The sequence below is a fragment of the Siphateles boraxobius genome, unplaced genomic scaffold (genome assembly GCF_051911475.1).
Source record: "Siphateles boraxobius isolate OS27281-9 unplaced genomic scaffold, OSU_SipBor_1 175, whole genome shotgun sequence".
Taxonomy (NCBI): domain Eukaryota; kingdom Metazoa; phylum Chordata; class Actinopteri; order Cypriniformes; family Leuciscidae; genus Siphateles; species Siphateles boraxobius.
This window is the reverse complement of record NW_027508783.1, coordinates 775804-790280: the sequence shown is the minus strand read 5'-3', so window position 1 is coordinate 790280 and position 14477 is coordinate 775804. Positions and strand designations below refer to the sequence as shown.

The window sequence follows — 14477 nt, the reverse complement described above, 5'->3', positions numbered from 1 at the left end:
CAACCGCCTAGCAACGCCCTAGCAACCGAGTGGCGAGTTTTGCCACTGCAAGCACCACTTCACATTTTCTTCTGGAAATGTACATTCTAGTTATTATTATTATTCTTTTTATTACCACTAAAATTTTTGACTCTAACTCCTCCTAGAGCTTTAACTCTACAAACTCCAAACTCGGCTCAGACACTCAGACTGTTCTGACTTAGTGTGCTATATCTTTTCTAACTGATCAGACTTACGGTTTTCCTAAAAATGACGATCAAACTCGGAAAAAACTCCCATTGACTTAACATTGCGGAATGTTCAGATTTTCAAACTGGCCAACTGTCAAAAATTCAAATCTAAACTCCTTGAAGCCCTAGACTGAATCAAACTGCCATTCTATATACTATGAGCCATTGAGACTCATTTAAACTAATAAACTAATCTATCTATGACACTTTTCTATCTACACTTAAACTATTAAACTCATAATAAATTAATAAACTCTAAACTTGAACTCTTAGACTCATTTAAACTTATAAACTCTAAACTCATAAACTCATACACTTATAAACTCATACACTTATAAACTCATGAATTCAAACTCTTATGAACTCAAACTCATAAATTAATAAACTCTGAACTCTTACTCATTTAAACTTATAAACTCTAAACTCATAAACTCGTACACTTATAAACTCATGAATTCATACACTTATGAACTCATGAATTCATAAACTTATAAACTCATATTTAAACGTATTATTATTATTATTCTTCTGAGCGGTAAAATTTCTGACTCTATCTCCTCCTAGAGCTTTAACTCCACATACTCCAAACTCGGCTCAGACACTCAAACTGTTCTGACTCGGTATGCTATATCTTTTCTAACTGATCGGACTTACGGTTTTCCTAAAAATGACGATCAAACTCGGAAAAAACTCCCATTGACTTAACATTGCGGAATGTTCAGATTTTCAAACTGGCCAACTGTCAAAAATTCAAATCTAAACTCCTTGAAGCCCTAGACTGAATCAAACTGCCATTCTATATACTATGAGCCATTGAGACTCATTTAAACTAATAAACTAATCTATCTATGACACTTTTCTATCTACACTTAAACTATTAAACTCATAATAAATTAATAAACTCTAAACTTGAACTCTTAGACTCATTTAAACTTATAAACTCTAAACTCATAAACTCGTACACTTATAAACTCATACACTTATAAACTCATGAACTCTTACTCATTTAAACTTATAAACTCTAAACTCATAAACTCGTACACTTATAAACTCATGAATTCATACACTTATGAGCTCATGAATTCATAATCTTATGAACTCATACACTTATGAACTCATGAATTCATACACTTATGAACTCAAACTCATGAATGAATAAACTCTGAACTCTCACTCATTTAAACTTATAGCAACAGCATAGCAACCACCCAGAACAACCTAGCAACTGCCTGGCAACCACCCAGAACACCCTAGCAACCACCCAAAATACCTCAAAACACCCTAGCAACACCATAGCAACCACCCAAAATAGCCTAGCAACCACCCAAAATACATTAAAACACCCTAGCAACACCCTAGTAACCACCCAAAATAGCCTTAAGCACACTAGCAACACCATAGCAACCCCCAGAACACCCTAGCAACACCATAGCAACCACCCAGAACACCCTAGCAACACCTTAGCAACCACCCAGAACACCCTAGCAACCACCTAGTAACCACCCAGAACACCCTAGCAACCACCTAGTAACCACCCAGAACACCCTAGCAACCACCCAAAATACCTTACAACACCCTAGCAACTGCCTAGCAACCACCCAGAACACCCTGGCAACCACCCAAAATACCTTAAATCACCCTAGCAACACCATAGCAACCACCCAAAATACCCTAGAACACCCTAGCAACACCATAGCAACCACCCAGAACACCCTAGCAACCACCCAAAATACCTTAAAACACCCTAGCATAGCAACCACCCAAAATACCTTACAACACCCTAGCAACACCATAGCAACCACCCAGAACACCCTAGCAACTGCCTGGCAACCACCCAGAACACCCTAGCAACCACCCAGAACACCCTAGCAACTAATATAAACTTCAAACTACTTTAAAATTCAAACTAATTTAAACTTTAAACTAATTTAAACTATAAACTAATTTAAACTTCAAACTACTTCAAACTTCAAACTACTTTAAACTTCAAACTACTTTAAACTTTAAACTAATTTAAACTTCTAACTGCTTTTAACTTTAAACTAATTTAAACGTATTTAAACTTTAAACTTATTTAAACTATAAACTAATTTAAACTTCAAACTACTTTAAACTAATTTAAACTTCAAACTAATTTAAAATTCAAACTAATTTAAACTTTAAACTAATTTAAACTTCTTCAAACTTATTGGTCCAAACTTTCACAAGCCAACTTAAAGTTTGTCTCGACGAACTTTTTCTAGTTATTATTATTCTTCTGAGCGGTAAAATTTCTGACTCTAACTCCTCCTAGAGCTTTAAGTCCACATACTCCAAACTCGGCTCAGACACTCGAGTTGCTATATCTTTTCTAACTGATCGGACTTACGGTTTTCTTAAATATTAATATTAAAACTCATAAAAATCCCATTGACTTTCATTGCAACAGTTCAAATTGAGCCAAGACTACGGTGGCCCAGTAGTGCACAACAAATAAACTCAAATCTAAACTCCTTGAAACCTAGACTCAATTAAACTACCATTCTATATGTACTAATGAACTTATCTATCTATCTATCTAATCTATCTAATCTATCTAATCTATCTATCTATCTATCTATCTATCTATCTATCTATCTATCTATCTATCTATCTATCTATCTATCTATCTATCTATCTATCTATCTATCTAATAATCTATCTTTCTTTCTAACTAATCTTTCTTCCTTTCTTTCTAACTAATCTTTCTTTCTAACAAATCTCTTTCTTTCCTTCTAACTAATCTTTCTTTCTTTCTAACTAATCTATCTTTTTTCTTTCTAAGTAATCTTTCTTTCTTTCTAACTAATCTTTTTTCTTTCTAACTAATCTATCTTTTTTTCTTTCTAACTAATCTATCTTTCTTTCTTTCTAACTAATCTATCTTTCTTTCTTTCTAACTAATCTATCTTTCTTTCTTTCTAACTAATCTATCTTTCTTTCTTTCTTTCTTTCTTTCTAACTAATCTACCTTTCTTTCTTTCTTGCTAGCTAATCTATCTTTCTTTCTTTCTAACTGATCTATCTTTCTTTCTTTCTAACTAATCTTTCTTTCTAACTTATCTATCTTTCTTTCTAACTAAAATGTCTTTCTTTCTTTATAGCTAATCTTTCTTTATAACTAATCTATTTTTCTTTCTTTCTTTCTAAATAATCTATCTTTCTTTCTTTCTAACTAATCTATCTTTTTTCTTTCTAACTAATCTATCTTTTTTTCTTTCTAACTAATCTTTCTTTCTAACTAATCTATCTTTCTTTCTTTCTAAATAATCTATCTTTCTTTCTAACTAATGTTTTTCTTTCTTTCTTACTAATCTTTCTTTCTTTCTACCTAATCTATCTTTTTTCTTTCTAAATAATCTATCATTTTTTCTTTCTAATGAATATATCTTTCTTTCTTTCTTTTTAACTAATCTATCTTTCTTTCTAGCTAATATTTATTTTTTCTTTCTAACTAATCTTTCTTTCTAACTAATCTATCTATCTTTCTTTCTTTCTAAATAATCTAACTAATCCATCTTTTTTCTTTCTAACTAATCTATCTTTCTTTCTAACTAATCTATCTTTCTTCCTTTCAAACTAATCTTTCTTTCTAACTAACTAATCTATCTATCTTTCTTTCTTTCTAAATAATCTAACTAATCCATCTTTTTTCTTTCTAAATAATCTATCTTTCTTTATAACTAATCTATCTTTCTTTCTAACTAACTAATCTATGGTTCTTTCTAACTAATCTATCTTTCTTTCAAACTAATCTTTCTTTCTTTCTAACTAACTAATCTTTCTTTCTTTCTAACTAATCTATCGTTCTTTCTAACTAATCTTCCTTTCTAACTAATCTTTCTTTCTAACTGATCTATCTTTCTTTCTAACTAATCTATCTTTCTTTCTAACTAATCTATCTTTCTTTCTAACTAATCTATCTTTTTTTCTTTCAAACTAATCTTTCTTTCTTTCTAACTAACTAATATATCTTTCTTTCTCCCTAACTAATCTATCGTTCTTTCTAACTAATCTTTCTTTCTAACTAATCTTTCTTTCTAACTGATCTATCTTTCATTCTAACTAATCTTTCTTTCTTTCTAACTAATCTATCTTTCTTCCTTTCTTTCTAACTAATCTATCTTTCCTTCTTTCTAACTAATCAATGTTTCTAATTCTTTCTAACTTATCTTTCTTCCTTTTTTCTTTTTAAATAATCTTTCTTTCTTTCTAACTATTCTTTCTTTCATTCTAACTAAACTTTCTTTCTTTCTTTTTCTTTCTAATTAATCTAACTAATCCATTTTTCTTTCTTTCTAACTTATCCATCTTCCTTTCTTTCTAACTTATCCATCTTTCTTTTTTTCTAACTTATCCATCTTTCTTTCGTTCTAACTAATCCTTCTTTCTCTCTTTCTTTCTAACCTCTCTATCTTTCTTTCTTTCTAACTAATCTTTATTTCTTTCTAACTAATCTTTCATACTTTCTAACTATTCTTTCTTTCTTTCTAACTAATCTTTTTCATGAATTTGAACTTATGAACTCATGAATTTATACAATTGTGAATTTTCCTAAATTCATACACTTATGAACTTTTAAATTCATAAATAGTTCACCATAGCAACCACCCAGAACACCCTAGCAACCACCCAAAATACCTTAAAACACCCTAGCAACACCATAGTAACCACCCAGAACACCCTAGCAACTGCCTAGCAACCACCCAAAACACCCTAGCAACCACCCAGAACACATTAAAACACCCTAGCAACACCATAGCAACCACCCAGAACACCCTAGCAATCGCATAGCAACCACACAGAACACCCTAGCAACCATCCAGAACACCCTAGCAACTGCCTAACAACCACCCAAAATACCTTACAACACCATAGCAACCACACAAACTACCATAGAACACCCTAGCAACACCATATCAACCACCCAAAACACCATAGCAACTGCCTAGCAACGACCCAAAATACCTTAAAACACCCTAGCAACACCATAGCAACCACCCAAAATAGCCTAGAACACCATAGCAACACCATAGCAACCACCAAGAACACCATAGAACACCCAAGCAACCATCTAGAACATCCTAGCAACCGCCTAGCAACTACCCAGAACACCCTAGCAACTGCCTAGCAAGTACCCAGAACAACTTAAAACACCCTAGCAACACCATAGCAACCACCCAGAACACCCTAGCAACTGCCTGGCAACCACCCAGAACACCCTAGCAACACCACAGCAACCACCCAGAACACCCTAGCAACTGCCTGGCAACCAACCAGAACACCCTAGCAACGCCCGAGCAACCACCCACAACACCCTAGCAACCGAGTGCCGAGTCACTGCAAGCACCACTTCACATTTTCTTCTGGAAATGTACATTCTAGTTATTCTTATTCTTCTTATTCTTATTCTTCTGGCCACTTTTTGACGCGCTACTCCTCCCGCAGTTTTTGTCACAGACCCACGAATGAGGCGTCAAAACGTGCGGCCTGTTCGGGAATGGTGTGCTATGACTTTTATAAGGGATCGGGGGTACGATGTTCGCCCCAGGGGCGAAAAACCGGCCGAAAAATCCCATAGACTTAACATTGCGTCAAACTTTGACGAGTCGTAGCTCGGAACGAGGATGCCGCAGAAACGTGTAATTTAGCACATTTGAAGAGGCTGACAGACTCTGTAAGAACATACCACACAATGGGGTAAAAGTTGCACCCCTGGGGGGCAGGAGCTGCCCAAAGTTTCCCCATTGACTTACTATGGTGTAGGACGGCCCATGAAATGGGCCGTCCTACACCATAGAAACCGCTTTTATATTGAACATAACTCTGGATCACAGTGTCGTAGAGACAAAGGGGCGGGCTCATTTTACTCAGACAACCAATCAGTCTCTCAGGATCATTGTGAAGCTATCAAGCCACGCCCTAGCAACCATTTAGAGCACCTTAGCAACAACTCCCATAGACTTCCATTGAAAGAGATCGAAGGGATATCTCTGGACTGAATTGTCATAGAAACATGAGGGTGGTCTCGTTTGACTCGAGGCAGCAAACAGCCAATCATGAATCACCTCAACACTTCCTAGCCACGCCCTAGCAACCATTGTCGAGCACCTTAGCAACCAAAATCCAAAGAGGAATATCGTCCATTCTGAATGTCACAGAGGCATGGGAGTTGGTTTATATCATTCATACTGACAAGCAGCCTTTGGAGTTTCATCATTGGCAGCTGCCAAGCCACTCCCTAGCAACCAAACAGAGTACTCTAGCAACCATTTTGCAAGACCTACATCTCTATATCAGAACATCGTATAGAGATGGGGGTTGGTTTATATAATTCATACTGACAAGCAGCCTTTGGAGTTTTATCATTGGCAGCTGCCAAGCCACTCCCTAGCAACCAAACAGAGTACCCTAGCAACCATTTTGCAAGACCTACATCTCTGCATCAGAACATCGTATAGAGATGGGGTTTGGGTCTTTTGACTCATGCTAGCACACAGGACTTTCAACATGCTAAACATGCTAGCTGTGAATAGCTACATGCTAATATTGATTAGCTAAGTGCTAAATCATGCCATTAACATTATAAAAACTCTATAGTAACCAAATGTGAACACTACCAACCACCTAGTAACACCATAGCAACCATCCAGAATACCATAGCAACCACCTAAAACACCCTAGCAACCACCCAAAACACCCTAGCAACCGCCTAGCAACACCATAGCAACCACCCAGAATACCCTAGCAACCGCCTAGCAACACCCTAGCAACCACCCAGAACACCCTAGCAACCGCCTAGCAACACCCTAGCAACCACCCAGAATACCCTAGCAACCACCTAGCAACACCCTAGCAACCACTCAGAACACCCTAGCAACCGCCTAGCAACACCCTAGCAACCACCCAGAACACCCTAGCAACCGCCAAGTAAAACCCTAGCAACCACCCAGAATACCCTAGCAACCACCTAGCAAAACCCTAGCAACCACTCAGAACACCCTAGCAACCGCCTAGCAACACCCTAGCAACCACCCAGAACACCCTAGCAACCGCCTAGCAACCACCCAAAACACCTTAGCAACCACCCAGAATACCCTAGCAACCGCATAGCAACACCATAGCAACCACCCAGAACACCCTAGCAACCGCCTAGCAACACCCTAGCAACCCCCCAGAACACCCTAGCAACCACCTAGCAACACCCTAGAAACCAACCAGAACACCCTAGCAACCCCCTAGCAACCACCCAGAACACCCTAGCAACCACCCAAAACACCTTAGCAACCACCCAGAATACCCTAGCAACCGCATAGCAACACCATAGCAACCACCCTGAATACCCTAGCAACCGCCTAACAACCAACCAGAACACCCTAGCAACCGCCTAGCAACACCATAGCAACCACCCATAACACCCTAGCAACACCCTAGCAACCACCCAGAATACCTTAGCAACCACTCAGAATACCCTAGCAACACCATAGCAACCACCAATAAACCCCCAGCAACGCCCTAACAACCACCCAGAATACCCTAGCAACCGCCTAGCAACCACCAAGAACACCCTAGCAACCACCTAGCATCACCCTAGCAACCACCCAGAACACTCTAACAACCGCCTAGCAACCACCCAGAATACCCTAGCAACCGCCTAGCAACACCATTGCAACCACCCAGAACACCATAGCAACCGCCTAGCAACACCCTAGCAACCACCCAGAATACTCTAGCAACCTCCTAGCAACACCCTAGCATCACCCTAGCAACTGCCTAGCAACACCCTAGCAACCACCCAGAACACCCTAGCAACCGCCTAGCAACACCATAGCAACCACCCAGAATACCCTGGCAACCGCCTAGCAACGCCCTAGCAACCGAGTGGCGAGTTTTGCCACTGCAAGCACCACTTCACATTTTTTTCTGGAAATGTACATTCTAGTTATTATTATTATTCTTTTTATTACCACTAAAATTTTTGACTCTAACTCCTCCTAGAGCTTTAACTCTACAAACTCCAAACTCGGCTCAGACACTCAGACTGTTCTGACTTAGTGTGCTATATCTTTTCTAACTGATCAGACTTACGGTTTTCCTAAAAATGACGATCAAACTCAGAAAAAACTCCCATTGACTTAACATTGCGGAATGTTCAGATTTTCAAACTGGCCAACTGTCAAAAATTCAAATCTAAACTCCTTGAAGCCCTAGACTGAATCAAACTGCCATTCTATATACTATGAGCCATTGAGACTCATTTAAACTAATAAACTAATCTATCTATGACACTTTTCTATCTACACTTAAACTATTAAACTCATAATAAATTAATAAACTCTAAACTTGAACTCTTAGACTCATTTAAACTTATAAACTCTAAACTCATAAACTCATACACTTATAAACTCATACACTTATAAACTCATGAATTCAAACTCTTATGAACTCAAACTCATAAATTAATAAACTCTGAACTCTTACTCATTTAAACTTATAAACTCTAAACTCATAAACTCGTACACTTATAAACTCATGAATTCATACACTTATGAACTCATGAATTCATAAACTTATAAACTCATATTTAAACGTATTATTATTATTATTCTTCTGAGCGGTAAAATTTCTGACTCTATCTCCTCCTAGAGCTTTAACTCCACATACTCCAAACTCGGCTCAGACACTCAAACTGTTCTGACTCGGTATGCTATATCTTTTCTAACTGATTGGACTTACGGTTTTCCTAAAAATGACGATCAAACTCGGAAAAAACTCCCATTGACTTAACATTGCGGAATGTTCAGATTTTCAAACTGGCCAACTGTCAAAAATTCAAATCTAAACTCCTTGAAGCCCTAGACTGAATCAAACTGCCATTCTATATACTATGAGCCATTGAGACTCATTTAAACTAATAAACTAATCTATCTATGACACTTTTCTATCCACACTTAAACTATTAAACTCATAATAAATTAATAAACTCTAAACTTGAACTCTTAGACTCATTTAAACTTATAAACTCTAAACTCATAAACTCGTACACTTATAAACTCATACACTTATAAACTCATGAACTCTTACTCATTTAAACTTATAAACTCTAAACTCATAAACTCGTACACTTATAAACTCATGAATTCATACACTTATGAGCTCATGAATTCATAATCTTATGAACTCATACACTTATGAACTCATGAATTCATACACTTATGAACTCAAACTCATGAATGAATAAACTCTGAACTCTCACTCATTTAAACTTATAAACTCATAAACTCGTACACTTATAAACTCATGAATTCATAAACTTATGAACTCATGAAATCATAAACTCATAAACTCGTACACTTATAAACTCATGAATTCATACTTATGAACTCATGAATTCATAAACTTATGAACTCTTAAACTCATAAATGAATAAACTCTGAACTCTTACTCATTTAAACTTATAAACTCTAAACTCATAAACTCGTACACTTATAAACTCATACACTTATAAACTCATGAATTCATACACTTCTCTATCAATCAGTCTCTAGGCAATCGCCTAGCAACCATCCAGAACACCCTAGCAACTGCCTAGCAACTACCCAAAATACCTTACAACACCCTAGCAACACCATAGCAACCACCCAAAACACCATAGCAACTGCCTAGCAACGACTCAAAATACCTTAAAACACCCTAGCAACACCATAGCAACCACAAAGAACACCATAGAACACCCTAGCAACCATCTAGAACACCCTAGCAACCGCCTACCAACTACCCAGAACACCCTAGCAACTGCCTAGCAACTACCCAGAACACCTTAAAACACCCTAGCAACACCATAGCAACCACCCAGAACAACCTAGCAACTGCCTGGCAACCACCCAGAACACCCTAGCAACCACCCAAAATACCTCAAAACACCCTAGCAACACCATAGCAACCACCCAAAATAGCCTAGCAACCACCCAAAATACAATAAAACACCCTAGCAACACCCTAGTAACCACCCAAAATAGCCTTAAGCACACTAGCAACACCATAGCAACCCCCAGAACACCCTAGCAACACCATAGCAACCACCCAGAACACCCTAGCAACACCTTAGCAACCACCCAGAACACCCTAGCAACCACCTAGTAACCACCCAGAACACCCTAGCAACCACCTAGTAACCACCCAGAACACCCTAGCAACCACCCAAAATACCTTACAACACCCTAGCAACTGCCTAGCAACCACCCAGAACACCCTGGCAACCACCCAAAATACCTTAAATCACCCTAGCAACACCATAGCAACCACCCAAAATACCCTAGAACACCCTAGCAACACCATAGCAACCACCCAGAACACCCTAGCAACCACCCAAAATACCTTAAAACACCCTAGCATAGCAACCACCCAAAATACCTTACAACACCCTAGCAACACCATAGCAACCACCCAGAACACCCTAGCAACTGCCTGGCAACCACCCAGAACACCCTAGCAACCACCCAGAACACCCTAGCAACTAATATAAACTTCAAACTACTTTAAAATTCAAACTAATTTAAACTTTAAACTAATTTAAACTATAAACTAATTTAAACTTCAAACTACTTCAAACTTCAAACTACTTTAAACTTCAAACTACTTTAAACTTTAAACTAATTTAAACTTCTAACTGCTTTTAACTTTAAACTAATTTAAACGTATTTAAACTTTAAACTTATTTAAACTATAAACTAATTTAAACTTCAAACTACTTTAAACTAATTTAAACTTCAAACTACTTTAAAATTCAAACTAATTTAAACTTTAAACTAATTTAAACTTCTTCAAACTTATTGGTCCAAACTTTCACAAGCCAACTTAAAGTTTGTCTCGACGAACTTTTTCTAGTTATTATTATTCTTCTGAGCGGTAAAATTTCTGACTCTAACTCCTCCTAGAGCTTTAAGTCCACATACTCCAAATTCGGCTCAGACACTCGAGTTGCTATATCTTTTCTAACTGATCGGACTTAGGGTTTTCTTAAATATTAATATTAAAACTCATAAAAATCCCATTGACTTTCATTGCAACAGTTCAAATTGAGCCAAGACTACGGTGGCCCAGTAGTGCACAACAAATAAACTCAAATCTAAACTCCTTGAAACCTAGACTCAATTAAACTACCATTCTATATGTACTAATGAACTTATCTATCTATCTATCTAATCTATCTAATCTATCTATCTATCTATCTATCTATCTATCTATCTATCTATCTATCTATCTATCTATCTATCTATCTATCTTTCTTTCTTTCTAACTAATCTTTCTTCCTTTCTTTCTAACTAATCTTTCTTTCTAACAAATCTCTTTCTTTCCTTCTAACTAATCTTTCTTTCTTTCTAACTAATCTATCTTTTTTCTTTCTAAGTAATCTTTTTTTCTTTCTAACTAATCTTTTTTCTTTCTAACTAATCTATCTTTTTTTCTTTCTAACTAATCTATCTTTCTTTCTTTCTAACTAATCTATCTTTCTTTCTTTCTAACTAATCTATCTTTCTTTCTTTCTAACTAATCTATCTTTCTTTCTTTCTTTCTTTCTTTCTAACTAATCTACCTTTCTTTCTTTCTTGCTAGCTAATCTATCTTTCTTTCTTTCTAACTGATCTATCTTTCTTTCTTTCTAACTAATCTTTCTTTCTAACTTATCTATCTTTCTTTCTAACTAAAATGTCTTTCTTTCTTTATAGCTAATCTTTCTTTATAACTAATCTATTTTTCTTTCTTTCTTTCTAAATAATCTATCTTTCTTTCTTTCTAACTAATCTATCTTTTTTCTTTCTAACTAATCTATCTTTTTTTTCTTTCTAACTAATCTTTCTTTCTAACTAATCTATCTTTCTTTCTTTCTAAATAATCTATCTTTCTTTCTAACTAATGTTTTTCTTTCTTTCTTACTAATCTTTCTTTCTTTCTACCTAATCTATCTTTTTTCTTTCTAAATAATCTATCATTTTTTCTTTCTAATGAATATATCTTTCTTTCTTTCTTTCTAACTAATCTATCTTTCTTTCTAGCTAATATTTTTTTTTCTTCTAACTAATCTTTCTTTCTAACTAATCTATCTATCTTTCTTTCTTTCTAAATAATCTAACTATTCCATCTTTTTTCTTTCTAACTAATCTATCTTTCTTTATAACTAATCTATCTTTCTTCCTTTCCAACTAATCTTTCTTTCTAACTAACTAATCTATCTATCTTTCTTTCTTTCTAAATAATCTAACTAATCCATCTTTTTTCTTTCTAACTAATCTATCTTTCTTTATAACTAATCTATCTTTCTTTCTAACTAACTAATCTATGGTTCTTTCTAACTAATCTATCTTTCTTTCAAACTAATCTTTCTTTCTTTCTAACTAACTAATCTTTCTTTCTTTCTAACTAATCTATCGTTCTTTCTAACTAATCTTTCTTTCTAACTAATCTTTCTTTCTAACTGATCTATCTTTCTTTCTAACTAATCTATCTTTCTTTCTAACTAATCTATCTTTCTTTCTAACTAATCTATCTTTTTTTCTTTCAAACTAATCTTTCTTTCTTTCTAACTAACTAATATATCTTTCTTTCTCCCTAACTAATCTATCGTTCTTTCTAACTAATCTTTCTTTCTAACTAATCTTTCTTTCTAACTGATCTATCTTTCATTCTAACTAATCTTTCTTTCTTTCTAACTAATCTATCTTTCTTCCTTTCTTTCCAACTAATCTATCTTTCCTTCTTTCTAACTAATCAATGTTTCTAATTCTTTCTAACTTATCTTTCTTTCTTTTTTCTTTCTAAATAATCTTTCTTTCTTTCTAACTATTCTTTCTTTCATTCTAACTAAACTTTCTTTCTTTCTTTTTCTTTCTAATTAATCTAACTAATCCATTTTTCTTTCTTTCTAACTTATCCATCTTCCTTTCTTTCTAACTTATCCATCTTTCTTTTTTTCTAACTTATCCATCTTTCTTTCTTTCTAACTAATCCTTCTTTCTTTCTTTCTTTCTTTCTTTTTTTCTTTCCTTCTTTCTTTCTTTCTTTCTTTCTTTCTTTCTTTCTTTCTTTCTTTCTTTCTTTCTTTCTTTCTTTCTTTCTTTCTTTCTTTCTACCTAATCTTTCTTTCTAACCTCTCTATCTTTCTTTCTTTCTAACTAATCTTTATTTCTTTCTAACTAATCTTTCATACTTTCTAACTATTCTTTCTTTCTTTCTAACTAATCTTTTTCATGAATTTGAACTTATGAACTCATGAATTTATACAATTGTGAATTTTCCTAAATTCATACACTTATGAACTTTTAAATTCATAAATAGTTCACCATAGCAACCACCCAGAACACCCTAGCAACCACCCAAAATACCTTAAAACACCCTAGCAACACCATAGTAACCACCCAGAACACCCTAGCAACTGCCTAGCAACCACCCAAAACACCCTAGCAACCACCCAGAACATATTAAAACACCCTAGCAACACCATAGCAACCACCCAGAACACCCTAGCAATCGCATAGCAACCACACAGAACACCCTAGCAACCATCCAGAACACCCTAGCAACTGCCTAACAACCACCCAAAATACCTTACAACACCATAGCAACCACACAAACTACCATAGAACACCCTAGCAACACCATATCAACCACCCAAAACACCATAGCAACTGCCTAGCAACGACCCAAAATACCTTAAAACACCCTAGCAACACCATAGCAACCACCCAAAATAGCCTAGAACACCATAGCAACACCATAGCAACCACCAAGAACACCATAGAACACCCAAGCAACCATCTAGAACACCCTAGCAACCGCCTAGCAACTACCCAGAACACCCTAGCAACTGCCTAGCAAGTACCCAGAACAACTTAAAACACCCTAGCAACACCATAGCAACCACCCAGAACACCCTATCAACTGCCTGGCAACCACCCAGAACACCCTAGCAACACCATAGCAACCACCCAGAACACCCTAGCAACTGCCTGGCAACCAACCAGAACACCCTAGCAACCACCCAAAATACCTCAAAACACCCTAGCAACACCATAGCAACCACCCAAAATAGCCTAGAAAACCCTAGCAACACCATAGCAACCACCCAGAACACCCTAGCAACCACCCAAAATACCTTAAAACACCCTAGCAACCACCCAAAATAGCCTTAAGCACACTAGGAACACCATAGCAACCCCCAGAACACCCTAG

At 36.0% G+C, this 14477-nt stretch overlaps 1 long non-coding RNA gene across 1 annotated transcript; it reads right to left on the bottom strand.

Annotated features, from left to right (window-relative positions):
• Positions 1-3677: 3677 nt before the first annotated feature.
• On the bottom strand, positions 3678-12983 carry LOC143740607 (uncharacterized). Its single transcript, XR_013204853.1, has 3 exons — positions 12939-12983; positions 11680-11744; positions 3678-3861 (listed from the first exon to the last, which is right to left on the bottom strand). It is a non-coding gene; the product is annotated as an uncharacterized LOC143740607 (long non-coding RNA).
• Positions 12984-14477: the final 1494 nt, after the last annotated feature.